A 26,333-nucleotide genomic window follows, 5' to 3' on the forward strand; every position below is an offset into this window, starting at 1 on the left:
GACTTTCCAGTAATTAGAACCAAATAATTCAAACATACTATACATTTATCAAATATGTGTACATATGTGCATATATTCTGAGTCTCTGGCAGACTCCATTTATTGTTAAATAGTTGTTTGGGTTAAATTTGTCTTTCTACCATGAACTTGTCACTTCAAACTCCTTAATATTTAAAGAGAGGCTCATCCCAAACGCGTTAGAGTCAAAAAGCATTGCAGTCTCGGCTCTGCTATTTACAAGCTGAAGGATATTCAGCAAATCACTGAATCCCAGTTGTCTTTTATCTAAAATGGGAGTAAAAGAGCTTTTTTTATTTTAGGGCTCATATAAAGATTCCTAAGATAATGTATGTAAATTGATTTAGTGCTAGGCCTGATACATAGAGAATATTCAGTAAATGACAGATAATAAAAGAGAATAATTATATAGTTAATACAACAGAGCTTCAGGTTTTGGGTTAAACTTTCAATGGAGCAGCTGAATTAAGTCCCCTTTTAAATTGATGAGCTGGTCCTGATTCTATATGGATGCATAATGCAGAGATGACAGAAGATCCAAATCATTTCCCGAAATCCTCCTCTACATCAAACAGAAAAAATTGAGTCAAGGTTAGCAGAAACCTGTTTGGACAAGACCATCTCTAATCTAAACGTATTATTTTGGGGCTTTCTATCAGCCTACTAGGGCTATCTAGTTTATCAGCGAGAAAATAAAGAATTAGACATTGTCCAGTCAAGGAAGAAATGGTGTTCCAAAGAGGACATCAATAAGTTCTGGAGGTGGATTGGGAGTAAAATAATGAGGCATTAAGATTGAGACAAGGAGGCTCCTAGGGGGACTGATTGTCAAAACTCAACTTTACTTTCACTTTTCCCTAAAACCTAGACTGCATTTGCTGGAGAGAGAGAGAGACAGAGAGAGAGAGAGAGAGAGGGAGGGAGGGAGGGAGGGAGGGAGGGAGGGAGGGAGGGAGGGAGAGAGAGAGAGAGAGAAGGTAGATCAGTCAGAAGCATCCTATCCTGGGTGCTTGCATAAACGCAGTTTAGAACTCCCCTAAAAATGCATGCAAGCAAACAGAACCAATGTGGCTCATTTTTGTATAGATATTTTTGAATAATTAATGTTTATCAAGAAAATACCAATGCTACAGTCTTTAAAAGAAAATTTATATATAATCTTCCGAGGTGTTTATCACCTATGAAAGAGTCAAAAATATTATTTAGAATACCAAAGAAAGGGCTTCAGATCTTTGAATTTGTAAATAGGCAAATGTTTGGTGGGAGTGGGGAAGATTCTTCACAGATTCTCAGGAGACAATTCACACATCAGGAAAAAAAGGAAGCTTAGACAACATCTTCAAAACTATGGTTTAACACCTTTCTTTAAAGACTCTGTTCTAGTAATTTAATTTTCCTATAAAATAGTGAGCTTTGCTCCCACAAAAGTGAAATTAGAGCCACAGGACCAAGGGTTTTGAAAACCTTGTAGGATGGGTATTTTTGTCAGTACCTGAAGGGTTAAGCCTAGAGTCGCCACTAGGTGTCACGTTGGGATTGGTTTTGGGAACATGAGCTCCCTAAATGTCTCCAAATAAGAGGCACCTTCTAGGTTAATTTCAGCGACTGTTCAGTTTCTTTAAATAGAGACTCTTACACTGCACATGTCAAATCTTCAGAGTCTTTCCCTTTGTTTTACAGGTATTTACAACCATTTAAACTTTTCAACCCACCGTGCAATCCTAGCAGGGGGTAGATTTTGAAATAGGGGAGGTGTGACAACAGGGTCACATTGTAGGGAGAGAAAAGTCTCTTTTAGTCTTGTGTCTCTTATAATCTCTTTTAGTTCCTCCATTTAAACACACCTGAAATTAACATGCAAATTGAGAAATAATTTGGTGCTTGCTATATAAAATGCATGTAAGTTTCATATATGAAAATTTGGGATCTCCCACTGGGTTTTCTTTATCACATCCCCTCATCTATCCATCCCCACTTCAACATTCTTCTCTTTGGGTCTGTTTAGTTAACTTAGCAAATAAATTGACAAATAAAAAGTTTCAAATTTGAGTGTTAATCATTTCACAGTTTGTCAATTTCAGAAATACTGTTTTAAAAGAAAATGGTTTTGGGGAAAGCCATGTTTTGACCACAGAGAATAACAATTTGGCACAGATAAACTGGGTGGTGGTGGAGAAAACACAGTGGTTTTAAGCCCAGGGCATGGTGGGTACTCTGTTCTAGAAATATTTTCACATAGCTACCTATTCCATCATTGGTAAAGCAAGTTCTATCTCTGTTTTTGCAGGAGTAGGTAGGTTAACATTACCTAAAAAAAGTAAATTTTTTGTTGAAAAAGGATGCCAAAGAAACTTCCTATTTTCTGGAGAAGATCAAGTCTCTGACTGAACCTCTAAAAGCAAAATAAGAAGAAGAAGATGCAGAACCAGATATAATTGTAGTCAGGTGCAATAATGCAGACAGAAGTTGCTAGGATTTGAACACCTGTAAAAAACTTTGGTAGACTGAGAGAAATAATACCTTTTTACTTCCAGAGCATCTTCTGATTTTAACATATTTCAAAATAATTTATGTATATAGTTCTTTTGTCAAAAATTGTTTAGTACCTGCTGTCACCATTGTTTGAGGATCAAAAATACAACAATAAACAAGACCCAGATCAACAACATTCCAATCTCTACCAAGATTGCGATGTAATTGATGAAATGTATGTCAAAGAATTGAACAAATAATTTATTTCAGAAATGAGATAACTAAAAATAGAGTCGAGCAGGGATAAGGAACAGAGACACACAAGAAACAACATGGTTTTTTTTACGTAATTTTTCATAAAAGTAAATAGGACAATGAAATGACCAAGGAGATTTAGGCTCATGAGCTATATGATCTTGAGCTGGTCACAGAGGTTGGCTTATTCATGTTTAAGATGTTAAGAAGTGAGGAATGTATGTATTTTATCTGGACTTCCTGAAAAGTCTTAGTCACTTAAGAGGTGACTTTGTGGCTGAGATCAGAATTCTGAGACGGAGTCAGCCACAATATCTGTGAAAACACTTTGCAGAATGAAGATCCAGCTAGTGTAAAATTTCTGCACTTGGGACTCCTTTGGTGTGTTTTAGCAATCACAGAAAGGCCAGCATGGCTGGAGTTTCATAAGCAAGGGTAGAGGTCTATGGGAGGAGATTCATTCATGGGAGGATATAAGAAATTAAATATTCTAAGTGAAATTTTCTAGCAGATATTGCAGCCAAAGTGGGTGTTCAACAAACCTAAAAAGTCTCCACTTTATTTGGAATAAAATTAAAACTCTTTACCATAGCTTTCAAAATCCTTTATATTTTTGTATTCTTGGGGAAAATACTGCATATGGAAGTGCTCAGAAATACCCTATTCAACTAATTTGCAAGACTGCCCACAAGAGGAATCGTATTACAGAATACTGTTAGATTTTCTTTTTTCCCTGACAGATACACAGGAAGGCTGACACTCCCCGTTTTTGCATATTGTAGTGTAAGGATGGAATGTTTGCAGCTATACATTTTCTGATTATTAAAAATAAATCACCAAAAGCTGAGAGTGATGAGAATACTAAAATACCTTATATCTTTGGAGACATGATTTGAGAATTGAACAAACTCAGGAATACTCACCTCTTGAATTACCGCATTGAAGATTACTAAGTGCCTTACTGTGTAAAGGGTGTTTTTGTGAGAATTTATTATACTTTCACAGAGTGTGTGTGTATATATATATATATGATAGCTGATATACTTGTCTTTTATATTGCTATATAGCCATTCAAGGGCATTAAATCCAGCTATGAAACACTGACTTGTTGAGTGAACTTATCAAGGCTTAATGCTTCAATAGACAAAGGCAACTAGTACCTTTCACTTTTAGAACAGATTTTTTTATGTGGATAAAACAATTAAAACCAGTTAAGACTACTGAGTTTTAAATTTTGCTCAATACACAGTTCATGAACTTTTCAATAAATATAGCACTCCCAGGAGACCTGCTTCGCCTCCTTATAGTTATGTGAGGTTTCAAATACATGTTCGTCTTCTGATTATTTCACTGCAACTTAGATTCCTCTAAAGAAATCACACTCCTTACCAATATATCAGAAACTAGTGCATCTTAAAGAAGGTCATCATAAAAATGGAGTGTCTTTCCCACAGACCAAAATTGAGTGTTTTTTTTTTTCTCTATTTTCCTCCATCCTTTTGTTTCTCTCCCCTCCATATTTCTTGTTCTTGTAGGAAGAGCTCATTAACACGGAGGACCTGGGTGCACATTCTCTCTTTGTTTGGATTCCAATTTGTAGTTACATTCTCAAATGCTTACATCCCTCCTCGAAGCAAATGCTTCATTTTACAGTCAAAGTTGTGTTTATTTGACATTTTCTGAATCCTGAAAATATTGATAAAAGGTAGTTAAATACTTTCTTACTTTCACTTCCTGGAAAACGAGAATAATTTTATTTATACCTAGAATTATGTTTTTAATCTGGGTAACTGTTATAATTATTCATAGTCATATAGGTTTCCACCATAATACATTTTTAATAGGAACATAAAAAATCTTAAAGTGATATATGAGAAATGCATATATTTCATGACTAGAAATCAGTCACTAAATCACATACAATGAAAGAATAATATGGTTTTAATGGTTCAATAATCTATGGCTTTATCCATAGCAATAACAGTTTGTTATTCTTCTTTATTTTTTGATGTAGATGCTTCTAAGTAAATAATATGCTTTAAAATAGCATTTTAAATCCCACCTAGCTTTTTTCTTCACAGAAGGTTTATATTTCTGTTTCTAAGTTAGAATAAATGATAGAATAATCTTGGGTTTACGATGCTGGTGACAGTGATAACAGAGGTGATGGCAATGATGAGGAGGTGGTGGTGAATTTTATTGCTATTGATATTAGTTTTCATTTACTGAGCACTTACTAGATACCAGGCATTGTGAGCTGTTTGCTTGCAATCTATTACCATCTTTCCACGACTTTGGCATTGTTTTCTTCTCTTACCATGCAAACTAAGACCAAAATGACAATGTTATTTCCCTATTTTAAGGAGTTTGAAAAGAATCAATCTTGAAAGAAGTAACTTGAAAGAGGCCAGGAGAATAATGACTACCTGGGAATTCATCACCTATTAGGGAAAATGCAGAAGGAAGTATCTCATGTCAATGAAAAACTTCCATCTGTCTCTGGAGAAAAAATAAGCTCTATCTCTACATTTCGCTAGTAAAGAGTTTCAGGAGGTTCTACAGATTCTCTTTAAAAGAGGTGTTGTTTGATGTCTTTGAGTATCTCTGGGGAATAATTTCACACCTGCAAATCCTCTAGAGAAAGAGCACAGTGATGTGTAGGACAAGCAAATAGATTTTCCTTTCTCGTTATTTTCCAGCAGTTATTTTTTAGCATGGTACCAGCCAGGTTCCAGAGCTCAATAAAACGATAAGCCTATCTTCCTAAATGTCAGGATAGGCATCAGAATCCACCGTCTCATGCATGTCTTAGAAATAGAAATATCTGAATCTGGGCTTTATCAGCTAAAGGGATTATCCTCTAAAATAGTGTGTCTTATGTTGTATCCATGAAGAATGCTGGTGAGTCTAGAGATCTGTGGATGAATCTACTGCCAAACGGGAACAACAAAAAATTCTTTCTTTATTGCAGTTTTATCACTTGAAGGGAAGTGTAGCTGTAACTTGTTTGCTGTCTTAGCAAAATGGTACTTCCATGCATAGAAATTCCTTGAGGCCGGGCGCGGTGGCTCAAGCCTGTAATCCCAGCACTTTGGGAGGCCGAGGCGGGTGGATCACAAGGTCAAGAGATCGAGACCATCCCGGTCAACATGGTGAAACCCCGTCTCTACTAATACAAAAAATTAGCTGGGCATGGTGGCGCGTGCCTGTAATCCCAGCTACTCAGGAGGCTGAGGCAGGAGAATTGCCTGAACCCAGGAGGCGGAGGTTGCGGTGAGCCGAGATCGCGCCATTGCACTCCAGCCTGGGTAACAAGAGCGAAACTCCGTCTCAACAAAAAAAAAAAAAGAAATTCCTTGATTCCTATCAGTATCTCTGTTTCTTATTCTTAATGTTTAGTCCAGGGAAACCAAAGAAGGAATTTCAAACTAAATAATAAAAATCCATTTTAATACTTTAATGTCTTTCTTCCTTTCAATCCATTGTGCCTGACATGGGAATAAAGATCTTATATCAGATGTTTAGTTTTCTACCTGCAGAAAATTTGGAACAGGAGTTACTAAAAATTAATTAGATCCTGGCAGTAAATGAATTTTTCATCCCTGGTGAAGCTGAGTTGTAACCTGAAATAAAAACTTCAGTAATTTTGGAGAATCACATGAACAGACCCATCCCACATGAGCAGGATGGATATCAACCTACCAATCCATTCATTCTTACATCCATTTATCTATTCATCCATCGATTCATCTATCTATCCACTCACGTGTCCACGCAGTTATCCATCTATTCATTCTTGCATTTATGTATATATTCGTTTATGCATTATAGAACTGCCCAAATTAAGATTTTTCATAAGTAATGGGCAGCTATCAGTGATCAAGTATTGATTCTTCTTCTATTTAGCAATGAACTCTTACTCTTTAAATCTGTCCTATAGCCTAAATATTGAGTTTAATAAACTCCACTTGAAAAATTGCAAATCATCACTGTGTAAGTTTATGATTTAAGTTCTTATCATCACACTGCTATTATGTTGATGATTGCCTTTGGATAAGATATTTAACTTTCTATTCCTCATCTAGAAAATGGAGCTAGTCTAGTTGATTTCTAACAACTGCTTTTATTTTTAAATGTGATTGTTGCTTTCCTTTGCTCAAAAATGAGTGGCCAGCCTAACTCTATGTTTTTCTCTTCAAACAAAACGTCCAGATCATCAAGGAACACATACACTGACTTGAGGGAGAATGTCTTTAGATTTTATGTAAACATTAGGAAGAGGTGCTCATTCACTGACAGTAGTACATTTTGCAAATATTCCAATTGACATTTATAAATATCATGGAATTAATGATATTTCTTAAGAACAAAGCCAATGCAATAGATGTTACTTTAAAACTCAGAAAAGAGAGCCCATTTAAATTAACAAATCATGAAACCTAGGAATACTCAAATAAGAAAATTTAACAAATCTGTTACAGAATATTAACTATGTGTGCAGATACACAATTTTCTAATCACCATAGAAAGAAACTTCTTATTCCTTTGGTCTACTTTTTGGAGAAGTAATAGATTAACACACTGGTGGCCTGAACTTAAGAAAATAGGTCATCTTTACGTTCTCAAACTCTATCTATACCATAAGGCCTGGCTGTAAGTTTTACTCCCATAAAAATATTCCAGGTCCAGTCCATTAAATAATATTTATTTCTGGAATTCATGTGTTATGTTTTTAGTTCACATTGGTGTTATTTTGCTTTTTCAATGAGATACTTTACCCACTTAGAAAAGTATTTGCTTTCATCTTATTTTTACCACTATGCCCAGGATAGTGCTTTGCACATAATAGATGATTATTAAACAATTGATTAGTTTCTTATTAGATTGTTGCCCAAATTGTAGCTGCCACAAGAAATTATTATTGATAATAAAATTATGTGTTGATTATTTTTCCATGTATTCCACAATGTATATAATTATATCTTCATGGATATTTCTTTCAATTTTTTAATAGATAGCTTGAAGTATCCATTTTATATCTGCATTTAATGAGAATTCATGGGAGAAATATTTAGAAAAATTTTCTTTAGTTCTATGTCTCTTCAGTTCTCAATTTACATTTTTTTAATGTCTAAATTTTGGATAGAAGATTCACATCATAATAGCACGTCGTTGCAGAGCTGGAAGAGGCATCAGAGATCATCTCCCAGAAGAGATGTCTAGCTGTCCACCAATAATATGTTTTACAATTCCATAATATAAAATTGGTACTGGAAATAGCTACTCCACTGAGGACTATTTTTAAGTTCCTCTTTAGTTTTGAGGACCATGAGATTTATTCACGCCAATATAATTTGAGCAGAGATGAGAGGTGTCACACTGATTGACATAGTTAAGAAATGTGAGGGCCTATACATTTTAAGCATATATACACATAGCAGATATTCTCTTATCTGCTAGTTACAAAGTGTAAGGGCCTACACATTCCCTTTTCTCATCTGGTAGATAGAAGCAAAGGACTCTAAGGCCCTGAAAGATGCAGAGATACAAAAAGGAAGAAAGTTAATAACTAAGTCTTGAGTAAAAAATATTCAGCAAATATTCCAGGTAAACAAGAAAAAACATTTTGTTAAGAAACAAAATTCTTTTTTCAGGGGGTGGACTTTTTTGTTATAGCTGCAAGTACTATCTTAACTAACTAAAGACTAAAAAAAGTTAGAACTCTGAGCCTTGAAGATGTTATCAGGTTTAATTATGTTACATCCTGTGGCAAAACCAGGATTAGAGCTCAGAACTACGAAGATTGCCCATTCTACTCTGTTCAAATAAGGAAAGAAAGCAACAAACTTTAAAATTAGTTAGATCAAAGGATGAAAGAAGGGTAAAAGAACAATCTCATCAGTGGTTATTTTATTGAGAAGGGGTCCTTGAGCAGAAAGTAGATGAGACTTTCTTCCTTCTCAAAGGCATAGCTTCTCTGTTTGTTAAATTAGACTTGATGCAGAAAACCAACTTTGCATTTACAAATGAGACCTTGTCGACTCCAATTTTGTGTATATGCTGACTTAAAAGAAGACACGATAAAGGAAACTTAAAGAGATTTATTGATTAAAAAAAACTTGGTCCTTTTACACTTTTATCCATTTGCTTACTTCATTGCTCACATAAAGCCTTCTTTCGTTCCACATAAAGTAAACTGCTCTTTCTGATGTCATTGATTATTCTGTGTCTGCTGCCATGGGAACAGAAAATAGACATATAATCTCTAAGCCAACATGTACCTGTATCACCTTGCTATTGGTGGATTTTCTGTGCTTTATAATTTGGGGGGAAAATATCTCCATGATGAGAAATTTACTAAAGTTAAACGCAGAAAGAGATTTGCCTATCTGGTTGATAGACCTTTTCCCAATGGATTGTCAGTTTCTGAATGACTCCATGTTTGACAGCCATTGAGAGAATTGGCATTTTGTGCACTGTTAATAATTCTGTTTTTTAAATGGCTTTATCTATGTGGACTAATTAATGATGCCTTTCTTCCACGGCCGAATTGTGATTATTTTTCAGTTTGTATTTTGTAAAGTCAGAACCTGTGAAATTACCAGGCCAAATTCTGACAAGACTAATTTAAATAGTATTTACTTTAGTGGGCAATTTACAAAGGGCATGTACACACAGTGTGATTTGATTCGTTAACCTAAAGAGAAAAAGCTGACAGAAGATTGACACCTGGGGAAATGAGGTTGGGACAGAAGGAATGGAGGGGCCTATGAGGAAAAAAAATACGGGAGAACAAAAGAGAAACTATGTCTGAAGCAGGTCTCTGCCTACTTCACCATAGTAAGATGGGTAAATATACAGCCAAATAAAGCTTCAGTTATTTTTTTGTCTTAATGAGGATTACCACTTTGGTGGGCTCTGCAAAATTAGAAGTTTTATCTGCAGAGGCACAGTTAACTGTTTCTCCTCTGCGGGTACTAGGATCAATACATTTGATAAACTTTCCATCACAGCAAGTACATATTCCATATCTGTCATTTGTTACCTATTGTTATATAACAGTATTGCAATAAATGTAATGAATTATAACAACACAAATTCATGATATTATAGTTTCTGTGGGTTAGGAGTTCCACACAACTTAACTAGGTCCTTTGCTTCAGGATCTTACAAGGCTGCAATCCAAGTCTTGGCTGGGGTTGATTGGAGAAGGATGTACTTCTAAGCTCACATGTTTTTTGGCATCATTTTATTCCTTATGCACTGCTGGCGTGGGATTCTCTGTTTCTTGCTAGCTAAGGGTCTCAAGGCACCAGTTCCTTGTAACATGAGCCTTTGCAACATGGACAATTGATGCCTTAAAGCAAGCATGGTAAAGCATCTCCTAGCAAAATGGTCATTATAATCTCAGGTAATGTAATGGTAGACATCTTGTTACCTTGCTATATTCTATGGGCTAGAATCAAGTCATAGGTTGCATTCCCACTTGAGGGTATAGAGACATGAATACCAGGAGACAATCATGAGTTTTATATCTCTATACTCATATTATCATATACAGCTGACTCTTGAACAATGTAAGTGTTAGAAGCACTGGCCTCCACACAGTTGAAAATTCATGTTTAACTTTTGGCTACCTAAAAACTTAACTACTAATAGCCAACTGTTGACTGGAAGCCTTACCAATAACACATATTTTGTATGTTATACTTATTATATGCTGTATTCTTACAATAAAGTAAGCTAGCAAAAACCCTCTTATTAGTAAAATCATAAGGAAGATAAAATATATTTACAATTCATAAAGTAGAAGTGAATCATCATAAAGATCTTTATCCTCCTTGTCTTTATGATGAGTAGGCTGAAGAGGAGAGGTTGGTTTTCCTGTCTCAAGGATGGCATAGGCAGAAGAGATGGAGGAGATGGAAGGGGAGGCAGGACCAGTAGCCACGCTCTATGTAACTTTACGAAAACATATCACAATTTCTGTCTTTTTTGCTGTGTCATTTCTCTAAAAATGTTTCTATATTGTACTAATTTTCTTCCACCATTTGCTTTAGTTTTAGTATCATAGAAGGGTCCATATCATTTAAAACAAAGGCAAAATCAGTCTTGAATAGCCAGAACACTTCTAGATTGACAATTTCAGCTGCTTTTCTGGCATTGGTTCTTTCATATTTCTTCCTCATTGGCTGGCACCAGTTCAGAAGCACTCATGTCCATCAAGACGTCTTTGGTTCATTCCTCTGACGTGATGGCTATTTGATGTTTAATTAGATCAAGATCCATATCTTGATACCCCTCACTCATTTCATGATTTTCTTCATTGGTTCAGTTGTCAGTCCTGTGATGTCATACAACTTCTGGACACAGTTTTTCCAACAAGAATTTCTTCTTCCTAGCTTGATGGCATTCATGGCTTTTTCTGTAACAATGATGGCATCGACAATGTTGTAGCTTTTCCAGAATATGATGATGCTTTCTCTGTTGGGGTTGTCTTCCGTAGTGTTGACAATTCTTCCCGTACAATATGATGTGTAATGAGCCTTAAAGGTCTTTACAATGCTCTTATCTGGAGACTGAATCAGATATGGTCTTTTGGAGCAAGTAGACCACTCTAATCCCTTCAGTGTTGGGCTCATGGGGTTCTGGGCATCCAGAGACACTGTCCAATGTATGTATATGTATATATAAAACTTTAAACAGTGGTTCCTTGCTGGAAAGGTACTTTCTAACTTCAGGGACAAATCATCAATGAAACCAATCCAGAAAAAGTGTTCTCATTACCCACACCTTGTTGTACAACCCAGAGATTGACAGCTAGTGTATATATACTCTCTTCAAGTCTTGGGATTAGCAACTTTATAGATAAGGTCAGTCCTCATCATGAACCTGACTGTATTCACACAAAACAATAGTGTTAGCCTATCCCTTCTCTTTCTTACCAACAAATGTTCTTTGTGACACTTTTTTCCAGAGTAGGTCACTTTTGTCTTCATTAAAATCCTGTTCAGGCAGATATTCTTTCTCCTTCATGATTTTCTTATCTTTTTTTGGAGGTGGGGGGATGGAGTTTAGCTCAGTCACACAGGCTGGAGTGCAGTGGTGTGATCTAGGCTTTTTGCAACCTCTGCCTCCCGGGTTCAAGTGATTCTCCTGCCTCAGCCTCCTGAGTAAGCTGGGACTACAGGTGCACACCACCACACCCAGCTATTTTTTGTATTTTTAGTAGAGTCAGGGTTTCACCATGTTGGCTAGGATGATCTTGATCTCCTGACCTCGTGATCCACCTAGCTCAGCCTCCCAAAGTGCTGAGATTACAGGTGTGAGCCACAGTGCCCAGGCTCCTTTATGATTTTCTTAATAGTCTCTGGGAATGCATGAGCTCCCTCTTGGTCAGCAGAAGATGCTTCTGTTATTATCCTGACATTTTAAAAGCAAACTTCTTTCTAAAATTATCAAACCCTCCTTTGCCGGCACAAATTTCCCAGCTTTAGATTCTTCACCTTACTTTGGATTTAAGTTGTCCTATAATGATGTCATTTTTTCTCAACTCAGACTCTATAGGTATGCCTTCCTCATAGCAATTCTATATTCACATAAAAGCTGCATTTTCGAGATAAGATATAAAGGTATTTTTCAAAATGTGCAAGGTTTTCAAAATGTGCAAAATGTGCAGCTACAGTGATGACATCACAAATTTTCTTTTCTTTTTTTTACAATGGTGTTTACATTAGACTCATTTATCTTAACATGGTAGGTGACCACACCTCAGTCAATCTATGATACATATCAAGAAGTTGAACTTTTCCTTGTAATGTCACTGCTTCACTCTGCTTCTTGGAATCACTAGAGGTACTTTGTATGGTGTCATGGTGTAATGGTATTGCACTAAACATGATAAATACAAGAGAACCTCAAGGGATCATTTTTTGATGTAATACACAATTTACTAGAGAGACAAATTGCTCATGTGGAAATGATTAACCTCACACAGTGTTTTAAGAAAATACTCATAACACATCAGTTTACCATGATAGCAATAGGAGGTGGCTACAAAACTATTACATTAGTACATTATCTACTACATAGTCCATTTTGTGCAATTGTGATCTTATACTGCAACTTTATGTTTGTTTACATTCCTCTTAGCTGTATATGGCACCATGTATGGTCTATAAGTGTGTAGGTGTGCAACTTTTGATAAGTTTAAAACTTTCATAATAGATTTGTGTCTATTTTATGTATTAAGCATTAAGAAAAGACTAGTATCTACTTGTATCTTATGCATTCATGACATAATGATTTTTAGGCCACATGTTTTTTTTGGACTTTTTTCAAATTGTTCAAAATCTCCAAGCATTTTTCTGCATATAAGTAGACCTGTGAAGTTCATACCCATATTGTTCAAGGGTTACCTGTAATCTCAGCACGTCAATTTCCTTGATGTGGGTATGTCCAAACTGAGGTCTAGAGAGAGATACTGATTCACCAAATATCCAGTGAGTTGATGACAGCAACAGGACTAAAATCCAGGACTTCTCAAGACATTTAAAACACTTTTTGTTTTTCTTATTTATTTGGTAATAACCAGGTGATACAGATTTGGGGGAATAATACTGATTCATTCTTTCAACAAATATATACACTATGTGTGTGTGTGTGTGTGTGTGTGTGTGTGTATGATCTTCTTGACTGGCTTTGTTTTCAATTCTGTAAAGTAATGCACACACACAAACACACATTCATTTAATTCATGCTGCATGCAAGGCAATATTCTAGTTCTGATAAAAATGTTAAAAAGGTAAGTCTGCTCTCCTGGGGCTTACAATACAAGCATGAGAAGACCTCAATGAAGCAATAAGAAAAATTAGTGTAAACCAAATCAGATGCTATGAAGGTAAACAAGTTGAGGAAAATGGCAGAGGAGTCATAAAGTATGTGCTATTTTAGATGAATGGCCACAGAAGACATTTCCAATAAGTTGACGTTGAAGTGGAAACCTAAATGAAGTGAGCGATGCCCCGTGTGGATATCTAGAGCCCAAGAGAATTGTAACTGAAAATGATCTGAATGAAGTATACATAGCAAGCAACTTTAACTACCATGTTACACTTGAGAATACAATTCAGAATTAATGTCTTCTTTTGACACTGCAATTAGGTGCAACTTCCAAAGTCAGAAAGCGAGGAGGTACCATAGCCACTTGGAACTGTTAAATCTAATTCCAAAATTGGATCTGTGCCCCAGACAAGTGGTTCCTGTTTTTTAGCTGCAGAACCCTTTTCCAAGTGTATCTTATGCATTAATAAGTAAAATGGACAAAAGTGGAATTGCTCTGCTTGATGTAGAAGTTGGATAGCAGATGCTCGGATTCATTTTATCTACTACCCATTCTAAAGCACCCCAGTTGTAAGGCAACAGCCTTTTAAAGTTTAACTATAGATCACAGTTTGAAAATACTGTTAGATCTTCTCTGGGGCTACCTTCTGCTTAGCATGACTTAATATCTTTGCAGTGAATTCTTTTTAAGGCTTTGTTCACAATTGAACAGAGTCACTATAAGCTTTTGCAGTAATGATAGAAACATGGTGTCCACTTTTTCTTTTCATTCCCATTCATAAATGACCAACAGGCTGAAAGACAGATGGGTTTAGTTGAATTGGTAGTAGAAGGGAAAATACTGACTTTGATTCAGAAAAAAAAAAAATTTTGTTTCTATAATTGGTGAAGTCTAAGGCCAGTAAAAAATCAGGAAAAGTTTTTCATGGCATAAATAGAGTAAGGAGTCCACAAAAGACTCCTGAAACTTGATGTAGATTATCTTTTACCAGCTTGCAAAGTATAAAAAATTCCAGGAAAACCATAGTTCTAAGAAACTGTATCTTAGCTATGTCTACCTTAATTCAAAATAAAAACAATGGGACTGTATGGGACCAAGTGAAAACCAATATTCTTGAACAGAATAAACCACTATTAAGACACATTTCTACAGATTGCAGAATAAAAACGCTTTGCCATTAAAGAGAAAATATATGGGGGAAAAGAGGCCAGGGAAGGGTTAAGATAGATTACTGTAATCAATTATGAATACAGATAAGCCAAGGCCAGCTGATGCTATCACACTTCATCATTCAAATTCTCATTATTTGGATATACAACAGTAAGTTACTGCAGGAGTACCTTCCTTACTGTGGCAAGAGACGTTAATTTCTAAGGAGTTGAACAAGTGACAGTGAGCTTTAGAAGTGGCTTGGCGCTAAATGATTTGACTGTAATTATTCTGAAAGGGCTTTCATCATCATTACCCAACATTCTGCAGAGGCAGCATGTTTGAAAATAAACTGTGGCCAAACTCGTGTCACGTCATTTCAGATTTTAAACATCGAGTCTCTGGTTTGCTGATATATTTTTGTGTATGCAAGTGTAGACGAACACAAATGTACGCAGCCAAGCATACATCATTTTACCGTCGTTTAGCCAATGCATCTGCATTGGTGCAGACTGGGTAATCTATATGCACAGTTCTCTGACCATGATAAATGCAGTGAAGGGGAACATTTATTCCTTGCTTCATTCATTCCTATAACCTATGCTGAGCACCTGGCACTGTGCTATTACAATAAAGAAGATGAATAAAATCCTGCTATTCACTGTTCTTCCTGAAAATGCTTAGATTCTCCCTTTTGTTTACACCCTAAAAAGACAGGCCAAAGTCTGTTTGTTTTGCCAGTTTGCCTTAATTATAAGGTTTCCAAGGCCATTAACAGATGAAGCTGTTTACATTTCACAAGTATATTTAAATTTCACCTCTTTGACCCTTTCTCTCTCTTGTCCTCCATCTGGCTTCAGGCTCAGGTGGAAGGACAAGTGGTCAGGGCAACAGGATAAGTAGACCTCTCTACTTCTAAAGAAAAAAAAAGCCAGTGCCCTTGCAAAAGCATCAGTAGCTTTGTATCCTACGGAAAGTTAAAAATGTCAGTTTTTTATGGTTATTATGTAACACATGTTCATGTGTGATTGTTAGGAATTTCCCTGCTTTTCTGTTGTCTGCAATCTCATTATAGAACAATGGACACGAAAACTGGTTAACTACAGCACTAGGCAAATTGTCATGGAGCGACACAGTAAGTGTGGATAGCACATTGAATTGTAGGGTCGTCCCAAGAAAAGGCATGTCAGTGTGGAGACAAGAAGCTGCTTTGTGACAGCAGGCAAGTGCGATGGGAGCTAGCTAGGCAGAATTGAAATCCATCACTGCTTGAGTAAAAAGCATTATCCCAGGAGTTTATTTCCTAGTTTCTCAATGCACTTTTGTCTTCACACCGCCTACTTCTTTCTTCCCCTCTCATTTCATGCTAATTCTAATTTCATACTTGTACCTTATGCCTGTCTATTTCTCTTCATCCCTCTGCCATGACCTTGGTGCATGTGGTCATCTTAATTAAAATAGCCTCTGAAGAAACGTCCTTTCCTTTAGTCTTCTTCGTTCTAATCCTCTTCTTAAGGCCAAGTCTTCAGTATTTTTCAGTGGGAATGAGATCACATCATCCTCCCATTTAAACATTTTCATTTTGCAGGAATCCAATCTCCTTATCACTGTAGCAGACACTAAATAATCTGGTCCCTACCCAGCTCTCCAAACACAGACACTAAATAATCTGGTTCTTAGGCACCTCTCCAAACACAGCTTCTCTGTTTTCCATTCACATTGCCCTTCTCTTAGGTCACATAATCCACAAGGTCTTTCCCACTTCAAAGCCTTTATTCTTCTTATTCCCTCAGCCAGGAAATATTTTGTCTTTTTTTTTTTTTTTTTTTTTGACTTGTTTTAACTGACACTTCCTCAGAAAAGCAGTCTCAGACTAACCCATCACAGCCCCTTCATAGCACTGACCATGCTTAATAATTATTTTCACGTTTGTTCATTGTTTTTATCTCTCAGTAAAATGCAGACTTTGTGAAGTCAGAGACTCGTTTGTCTCATTCACTGTGGTATTCTGATAGCCCAGCTGTGTGTTGTACATAGAGGCACCCTATAAATCTTGGTTGAATAGATGAGTGAGAAAACAGGTGAGTCAATCTTTTGACCACACGTGAACAAGAAATATTCTTGTTATTGATTTCCGCGGTTCTGTTTGGCTTGATCACAGGTAATAATTTGATTTAATAAGAATCATTTATTACTTTAAGAAGTTGCCAACATAAATTGGACTTTTTTGGAGGGGCAGTTTCTGTTTTGTGCTAAAAAGTAATTTTCTTTACAGTTCTCATGAAAACATAACAACAAGGATATATGGTTCTATATGTAAGAGAGCTAAGCTTAGAGATAATCTGCCCAAAACCAAACAGCTAATAAATTTTAGAAACCACTTATTTCACCAGAGACTTATTCATTACATTATATATATTTTTTTGCTCCTTTTTCCTCTCTATTTCTAGCCTCCCTGATTATTTAGAAGAGATAAAAATAACTAATGTTGATCTAGCAGTACCATATGAATAGACAGTGTTCAGTGTTATAAGTATCATCAACTCACCTGATCTTCACAGTCCAGCCTATGAATGATTGCTATTATTGTTCCTAAAGGATAAGAAAAATTGTATGTAGATCTGTTACTTTTCCTTGAAATCATATAGCCAGCAAGAGAGTAAGCTGGGATTGGCTTTCAGGTAGACTAACTCCTAAGGCTCCATTCTAGCTACCTCACTATTCAGTCTTCCTTGTTATGCTGTGCTGCCTTTTTGGAAAATCATCTCAACATGTATCATTGAAGAGTAATTACTTTTTTAGTTGCTAACCTAGAGGAAACATAGAAAAGCTACTAAAAAATAAGACCGTTTTGCTTAACTGCAAGTTAACTGTAAATGTGGGATTTCTTGCTTTTCCCACTTGGGCAGTGATGTTTCTGTTCAACAGCACAGCATGTCTCCTGGTGAAGTATCAAGAAGTCTGTTTGTGTGTTGGGTGGGAGGAGGGGAAGGAGGGTATCTTCAGCCCAAAGTTAAACAGGAAGTTTGTGGAAACGGGATAGGTGATGATGCTAAGACTGATTGACAGTCACTTTGAGTTCACTCCTATTCTGTTCATAAGATGAGAATGGAAAATAGAAAGAAATTAACATTTGCCGCTACTTATTATGTATCTAAACTGTTCAGATATTATCTCATTTATAGCAACACCAAGAGGTAGGTACTGCTGAAATGGAAAAGTTCCCTTATCCCTATCACAGGATGTACAAGGGGCACGTGACTCATTTCTTTGCTGCCCCAGTGCTCAAAACTCTAGGGGCAGCATGCAGATGGGCAGGTTGTGGGGCTCTGGCCCCAAGGCAGCATCTAGGGGTGAATGCTTACAGCTCTTGAAGCCCTAGTGGGCATGTGTTACAGGGTGCTCTTTTAGTTTTGCCATCTGTAGGTGGCTTGTGCTAATCAGCTCTATTAGACCCCTGCACTCTGTCTAAAGAGAGAGAGCTTTCTGTATCCCATGGTTCTTGCCTTGGTGTACTGGAAGAATCGGATAGCATGTGGGCTTGGAGAATGAGTGAAAGTTTTTTTTAACTGAGTGATAGCTCTCAGCAAGGTGGATGGGGAGACCAGAAGGGGGATGGAGTGGGAAGGTGGTTTTCCCCTGGAGTCGGGCCACGCAGTGGCTAGCGTTCCTCTAACCACCTGTGGCCAAACTCCATGTTGCTCTACTGGTTGATGGCCTGCCAGCTCTGCATGTGTGCTCTTACGCCAGTGAATTCTTGACTTCCAGTTGCTTGTGTCCTCTTCCACCAGTGTGTTCCTCTCAATGTCCAGCCACTTGTGTGCATGCCTGCTAGAGTCTTGGTGTATTTATAGGCACAGAATAGGGGTCTGGTGGGCCGGAGTGATCTTGGGAAATGCAACATTTGGGCGTTAAAACAGAAGTGCCTGTCCTCACCTTGGTCCCTGGGCACAGGCCTCGGGGTGGAGCCCAATCCAGGGACCATGGCCTTCCCAGCACTTCCCTGCCCCACTCCCATATTACTGCTGTTCCCACAATTTCATAGATGAAAAAGGTTATAATTAGGGAGCTTAATTAACATGTCCACGGTCACTCCACTTGCACATTTTAGATCTGGGTTTGGGCGTAGGTGTATGTAATTAAAAAATCAGGGTTCTTCCAGAATTATCTTTCTGATTTATCAGATGTATATACATTCTAGAATGAAAAATACTAATTTTGTGAATTTTACAAGAGATTGAGAAAGAGTAAGCTAAAGCCATAGAAAATCCGTAGGAAACAAGGTACGTGTGACCACCTAAACCGTATCAAAATGACTTGAAAGAACCCATCCCCGTCACTCAGTGAATAATTTAGATTTTGGTTGAAATTATGTTCTTGTTCTATTAATAGTTCTTCTTGATTTAACTACATAAATAGTAGGTGAACGTTTATTTGGTAATAAAGATTACTAAGTACTATATTTCAAATTAACTCTGACCTCCCCACCTCCAACCCAGTCTTCAGGAGAGATGTGCAAAAAGTTGTTAATATACTTCTTTATCAATTGAAATCACAACATATCAATATCTAAGGAATTTTAAAGTTAAAAAGTACAAATAAACCTGGTGCCTAACCCACTAGCCAACGCTAAGTTTAATTTTTCTAAATTCCTTTCACTTTCAAGTTTTCTCAATATATTTATATTAACTTTTGGATAATGTTATGTTCTAATTTTTAACTTAAAACATGGTTATAAATTTTTTTCCCTGTTATATTTTCTACAGCAGCTGTATTTAGTGTCTCTATAAGATTTTATTGGTTGCTGCCTTCAAAATACTTAACCACTTCTCTGTTGGGGCATATATAGTTTACATTTTCCTTTTCATTACTGTGCTGATGCTACACTTAGTTTTTTGTGCATTTGTTGATTTTACTGAATTAAAAGCCGTGCCTGTTTTTCTGTCTTTCTCCTGTTTTGGCTTAATCAGACACAACACCAAAAGAATTCTTTTAGTGTTCCTTTTGCATTCTTTGCCTTAGTCAGATTCATATTATTTATGTCTTTTATAATTAGCAAGACTGAACATTTTTTCTTATGTTTATTTACTGTATTTACCTCTTTGTATGGATTATCTGTTTTATACTTTTCCTAATACACCTACTGGAGTCTTATTTATTATATATATATATATATATGAATGAATAATTTTTATATGGGTGTTAATACATTTTAATTCGATTTACATTATTTTTTTCTTTTTTAAAACTTTGATTTTTACATTGCTATAATATAATTTTTTTGCGCATTCAAATATATTGGTCTTTTAATTTGTGACTCTTTTCTATAGTTTAAAAACATATAAAAAGTTATTACCTCTGTGAACATACCTGAGTGCAATATATTCATTTATTTTGTGAAATTATAAAAATAAGGATATGAAGATAGCAAATACAAGTTTTGTAAGTAGGTCTCTCTCAATGATAGACAGCTCTGAACCTTTACAGTGGCCTTCCTGCCTTCCCTTCCCAACCTTTTGTCCGCTAAATACTGTCCTCCAGGAAAATCACTCTCAGTTGACTGCACTGAAATATGAAATTAAATATTTTTGTCAGATCTGATACTGGATGTGGTTATTTATGCAATTACATGCAGATTTTCTGTTTTGTTTTCCTAACTGGCTTCTGCACATTACAAACACTTAGGAAATCATCCATTCTTTCTCTCCTTTCTTTGGAGATGTGTACTTTGTCTTATCCAAAGTCCTTTATATAGTTTGTACTTTTTGTTTTGGGTGGATTTCTTTTCTCTACCCTGATCTACTCTCCTTTGACCTTAATCATTTGAGTAATTGATAATTTATATTTTCTCCCTTTTGGGAATAGATTATCACCAACCCAAATGTAATTCTTAGAATAATCTTTGATAATCCCTACTATTTATTTTTTCCAAATGTAATATTAAATTTTCTGATATATGTATATAATTGATATGGTTTGGCTGTGTTTCCACCCAAATCACAATTTGAATTGTAAATCTGAAAATTCCCATATGTCATGGGAGGGACCCAGTGGGAGCTAACTGAATCATGGGGGAAGGTCTATCCCATGTTGTTCTTGTGATAGTGAATAAGTCTAAGATCTGATGGTTTTTGAAAATAGGAGTTTCCCTGCACAAACTGTCTTTCTCTCTTCTCTGCCTGCCACCATCAACGTAAGATGTGACTTGCTCCTTCTTGCCTTCCACCATGATTGTGAGGCCTCCCCAGCCATGTGGAACTGTAAGTTCATTAATCCTGGTTTTTGTTTGTTTGTTTGTTTTTTAAATTGCCAGATCTCATTTATGCATTTATTAGCATCATGAAAGTGGACTAATACAAAAATTGGTACCAGTAGAGTGGGGTGTTATTGAAAAGATACCCAAAAATGTGGAAGGAAAATTAGAATTGGGTAACAGGGAGAGGTTGGAACAGATTGGAGGGCTCTGAAGAAGACAGGAAAATGTGGAAAATTGGAAACTTTCAAGAGACTTTGTTGAATGGCTTTGACAAAAGTGCTGATAGTGACCAATAAGATTCAGACTGAGGTGGTCTCAGATGGAGATGAGGAACTTGAGAACTGGAGCAAAGGTGACTCTTGTTATATTTTAGCAAAGACACTGGTGTCATTTATCCCCTGCCCTAGAGATTTGTGTAACTTTAACCTTAAGCGTGATGATTTAGGATATTTGGCAGAGGAAATTTCTAAGCAGCAAAGTATTCAAGAGGTGACTTGGGTGCTGTTAAAGGCATTCAGTTTTATAAGGGAAGCAGAGCATAAAAGTTTTAAAAATGTACACCCTGACAATGTGATAGGAAAGAAAATCCCATTTTCTGAAGAGAAATCTAAGCTAGCTGCAGAAATTTGGGAAAGTAATGAGGAGTTTATTGATAATCCCCAAGACAATGGGGAAAAAGTCTCCAGGGCATGTCAGAGGTCTTAACAGCAGCCCCTCCCATCACAGGCCCAAAGGTCTAGGAGGAAAAAATGATTTTGTGGGGTGGCTGCAGGGTCCCTGTGTTGTTTTCAGCCTAGGGACTTGGTCCCAGCTGCCCCAGCCATGGCTAAAATGGGCAAAAGTATAGCTTGACTGTTGCTTCAAAGGGTGGAAGCTCCAAGCCTTGGCAGCTTCCACATGGTGTTGAGCCTGCAGGTGCACAGAGGTCAAGAATTGAGGTTTGGGAACCTCTGCCTAGATTTCAGAGGATGTATGAAAACACCTAGATGTAACCATGCAAACGTTTGCTGCAAGGATTGGGCTTTCATGGAGAACCTCTGCTAGGGCAATGTGGAAGGGAAATTTGAGGTCAGAGCCCCCAACAGAGTTCCTACTGGGGTACCACCAAGAGGAGATATGAGAAGAAGGCCATTGTCCTCCAGACCCCAGAATGGTAGATCTACTGGCAGCTTGTACCATGTACCTAGAAAAGCTGCAGACACTCAACACCAGCTCATGAAAGCAAGGCTGTACCCTGTAAAGACACAGGGTTGGAGCTTCCCAGGACCCTAGGAACCTACCTCTTGTTTTAGTGTGACCTGGATGTGAGACATGGAGTCAAAGGAGATCATTTTGGAGCTTTGAGATCTGACTGCCCCACTGGATTTCAGACTTTGCAGGGGACTGTAGCCCCTTTGTTTTGGCCAATTTCTCCCATTTGGAGTGGCTGTATTTACCCAATGTCTATAGCCCCATCATATGTAGGAAGTAACTAACTTGCTTTTTTGATTTTACAGGCTCATAGGTGGAAGGGACTTGTCTTGTTTTGGATGAGACTTTAGACTGTGGACTTTTGAGTTAATGCTGAAATGAGTTAAGATTTTGGGGGACTGTTGGGAAGGTTTTGAAATGTGAGGATATGAAATTTGGGAGAGGCCAGGGGCCGAAAGATGTGGTTTGGCTGTGTCCCTAGCCAAATCTCATCCTGAATTGTAACTCCCACAGTTCCCATGTGTAATGGGAGGGACCCAGTGGGAGGTAATTAAATCATGGGGGCAAGACTTTTCCATGCTGCTCTTGTGACAGTGAGTAAGTCTCATGACATCTGATGGTTTTAAAAAATGGGAGTTTCCCTGTACAAGCTCTCTCTCCCTTCCTGTAACCATCCATGTGAGATGTAACTTGCTCCTCCTTGCCTTCCCCCATAATTATTAGTCCTCCCCAGCCATGTGGAACTGTAAGTACATGAAACTTTTTGATTTTTTGTAAATTTCCCGGTCTTGGATATGTATTTATCAGCAGTGTGAAAATAGGCTAATACACTAATATAATAATAATATGTAAATACATCATGGAAGTCAGAATTGTTAAGTATATTTTGAAATTATTAGATAGTCCAACAATTCTATCAGCATTGTACATAACAAGAAGTTTTTTGAGGTGTTAAAAATGACTCAGTTAACTTCTCCTACTTCTACAATTAAAAATATAAAATGATTTTGGACTTTTAGAGATGCTAGCAGACACTTTCATTTTCATAGTCTTTTTAATTCATGAATGGATTATTAATAACATAACAATAAGAAAATGGTAGTTCAGAAACATTAAGTTTATACAAGATTGCACAAGATTGCTTATACAAGATTGCACAACTATGTACTGACAGAGTCAGACCTGGAACCTAGGTTTTTCAACTTGAGGACCTGATAATTTCTCTCTTCAATCCCTGGTATACATTAGAGATTAATTGGTAGTTTTTATGTGGCATGAAATTTCAGAGATATTCAACTTTCAACATCACTCATATAATTTCCCCTGTAAAATCTTATGGTTTCAGATATTTTCACGGGAATGTACAATTGCATGAGTGAGCACAACTGGAAATTGGTTTAGTAGTTGTTTTTAAAAATAATTGTGATAATTGTGAGTCAGCTGGAGGGTATAAATGGTATCAATAGGTCCCTTTTTCTCTATCAGATGATATTTTCATCTCCCTGGTCTATGAGTATAATTGTTTTGAAAAAAGGTTTCCAACATGACCATTAGATGGTTATAATATCCCAGAATACATAAACAAAGAATACATCAAAAATAAGTGTTAAGCAATTGGGTCTGTGATTTGGAATGCACTTATACTGAAATCATCACTGTAAACTCCTTTGACAAATTTTAATGGCTGCTGGAATAGTTTTTCAGGTAATAGCTCAAAGGGAAATCAAATTTAAATAAAGACTCTTTCTTCCTCTTTAAAAGAAATTCATTAGCATATGCTAAATGAGCTAGTCTGTAGACTAGATAAAAATCACATAGAATCAGACTTGCTTTTAAACATTAGCAAAGTAGCAAATTGATGGTGATTGGTTAGTATTATATATTTGCCTCATTAGTGGAATATGATCTTAGAGGACTAGATAGAAGATGAGATTGCTGTAGCTCATTTGTGAGTCAAGGCTCAAACTGAGCTGCTGTGGGTATTAAGAGTTGAGTCTTTTGTTCAACTACTAATTTGCTGTAATACTCGGAGGGTATCCATTAAGGCCAGGAATTGATCCTCCACATTTAATTGATAAGGTAGATGTCTCTCTTTCTAACTTATTAAGGTAATAACAACAATACTTTTCTAAAGGAACCCAGCAGAGCTTGGGGATCCTATATAACAGCAGTTAGTTCTTGAGTGTAGGGAAATTTATTATCTGAGGTGTCTTTAATGAGACCAGTGGTGGCTCAGGGAAACAAGAACATTGAGGATATAGTGTTGTATGCCTTTTTCCTGCCTCTGGAAAATCTATTTTTTTCCACTGATCACTGTTTCAGTATGCATCAGATTCTCTTTTCTCCAGATTCAATGTTTATAAAAAGAATCTCTGAAAAAATCTAATATCCATTTTGGTAAGGTTCTATGTATGTGGCTGTGGAGGAGAAAGTAAGATAGAAAATTAAAGGGTCACAGTAATGGGCAATAAGAAGACATACTGTCTTGACTTCCCTTGATTTCCCCACAGAGGAAAACATTTTGAATGCAAAGGGGACACTGTTTCACTCACTGAATAAGAAAACGGTTCATTCTTTGGCTATTAATGTTTTCTAGTTTATTAATGACCAAGATTCTTGAAAGTTTGCTTTTTCTTCTCCCAAAGATGAGAACTAGTAACTGGGTCTGCGAGAACACATGTCTAGTTAGAATTTGCAACTCAGGAGGATGTGTACTAAGGTCTAACATTTTTTAAAAAATCATTTCTTAGTGTATCAAGCAGGAAGTTCATTATTGTGTCATTTTGTATGACATTTTTGATATTTTGCAGCAGGGATTTTTTTGACAGCAGAAGGTGTCTTAGGATAATGATAACAATTAGCTAACAAGACAGAGATCTGTATCTGGGCCATGTCTCTGTGGTATAATGGGGAAAATTGTAACTTAATACTATGAGACACCAGTTCAGCCCTCAGTTACTTTAGTCAGGGCAGCAGTACTGCACCATCATTATTGGGTGGTCATTTTAAAGACTTGATGAATGACATAGTAAGTCAAGCACATGTATGCTCGTGTGCCAACACACACACTCATACACGTTTAAATTCTGCTCTTGATTCCTTTGAAAAGGACAAGTGGAAGCAGATGATCTCTTACCCTAATTTGTTTTAAATGTGAGTTACTTAGTCTTTTTCTGCTGGAGACCTCTAGATTAAAGTTCTTTTCTCTAGGGAAAGCGAGAAACAGCAAGTTTATTTATAAAATCTTTTAAGTTTTTTACAATGCCTTTCTTTGCATAGCTGCTAAAATTACTGTTATTTTATCCTCTCACAAGAATTACCTCACTGGATGCAAACAATGACCTGGTGGCAGGTTGGATTATCTGCAAGTTACTCAGTAGTTACTGCACAATATTGTGATCTGGCTGCTTTCTTTTCTATTTTCTGCCTTCTTACTCTGCCTCCCCTTGCTCTAGTCACGTTGACCTTTTAGCTTCTTTCCCATCTCAGCAAGTTTGCTTGTGGCTTTAGATCTATCTGAAACATTTTTCACACTCGCCTTTTGCCTAATTCCTACTCAACTCTTAGATTTTCCCTTTCATGTCACTTCCTTAAAGAAGGTTTTCTTGAAACCCTCACTAGGTTCCCTATGCCTGCCTGTCCTATATAGGGTGCCTGTCCCACAATAGCCCTTACATTTCCTATACGGCTCTTACCATAGTGATTAATATAATTAATTGTATATTGGCTGTCTGTTTTATTGACCGTGATGTCTTGGTGGGAAGAAAACATGGCTGTGTTTCTGTCGATACCTAGTAATTCCAACCATTTAGAAGATACTCAATAAATAATTATTCAATACATGAATGGTTGATATCTATCCTATAAAGCCAATTAATGTTAAAATTGTGAGTAGAGCTTACTTAGTACTTCAAATGTCAGAAGTTTATACTCTGTGTTGTAGGAAACAGTTGTACACCTACTATCTAGCATTGACTTTCAGTGAGAACTCAAAAATGATTTGTCATTGTTGCTGAAAACAATGTTAAGTGAAGCTATGACTAAATGTGTCAGATTTTGGTGAATGTGAGAAAAGAGTCACAAGAGAAAGAAAATAAAATACTAGGAAAGTAGAGAGGTATGTAACTGTTGTTGGGGTGAATTAAATAG

General features: G+C 36.7%; 1 protein-coding gene across 18 annotated transcripts in view; it reads left to right on the forward strand.

Annotated features, from left to right (window-relative positions):
• The window catches only part of LRRC4C (leucine rich repeat containing 4C), a 1,360,095-nt gene that overhangs the window by 248,872 nt on the left and 1,084,890 nt on the right, over positions 1-26,333 (forward strand). Inside the window, exon 3 of one of the 18 annotated variants that reach the window (XM_064365013.1) lies at positions 20,936-20,997. The exons of 16 other annotated variants lie outside the window; for them this stretch is intronic. The gene's annotated coding sequence lies outside the window, so the exon portion shown is untranslated. Of the gene's footprint in view, positions 1-20,935; positions 20,998-22,912; positions 22,930-26,333 lie in introns of those variants that run through there. One more of the 18 variants, XM_064365018.1, reaches the window with a different exon arrangement.

Source organism: Aotus nancymaae, unplaced genomic scaffold (assembly GCF_030222135.1).
Source record: "Aotus nancymaae isolate 86718 unplaced genomic scaffold, 86718_ANA_hifiasm-v0.15.2.pri h1tg000059l, whole genome shotgun sequence".
NCBI classification, from domain to species: domain Eukaryota; kingdom Metazoa; phylum Chordata; class Mammalia; order Primates; family Aotidae; genus Aotus; species Aotus nancymaae.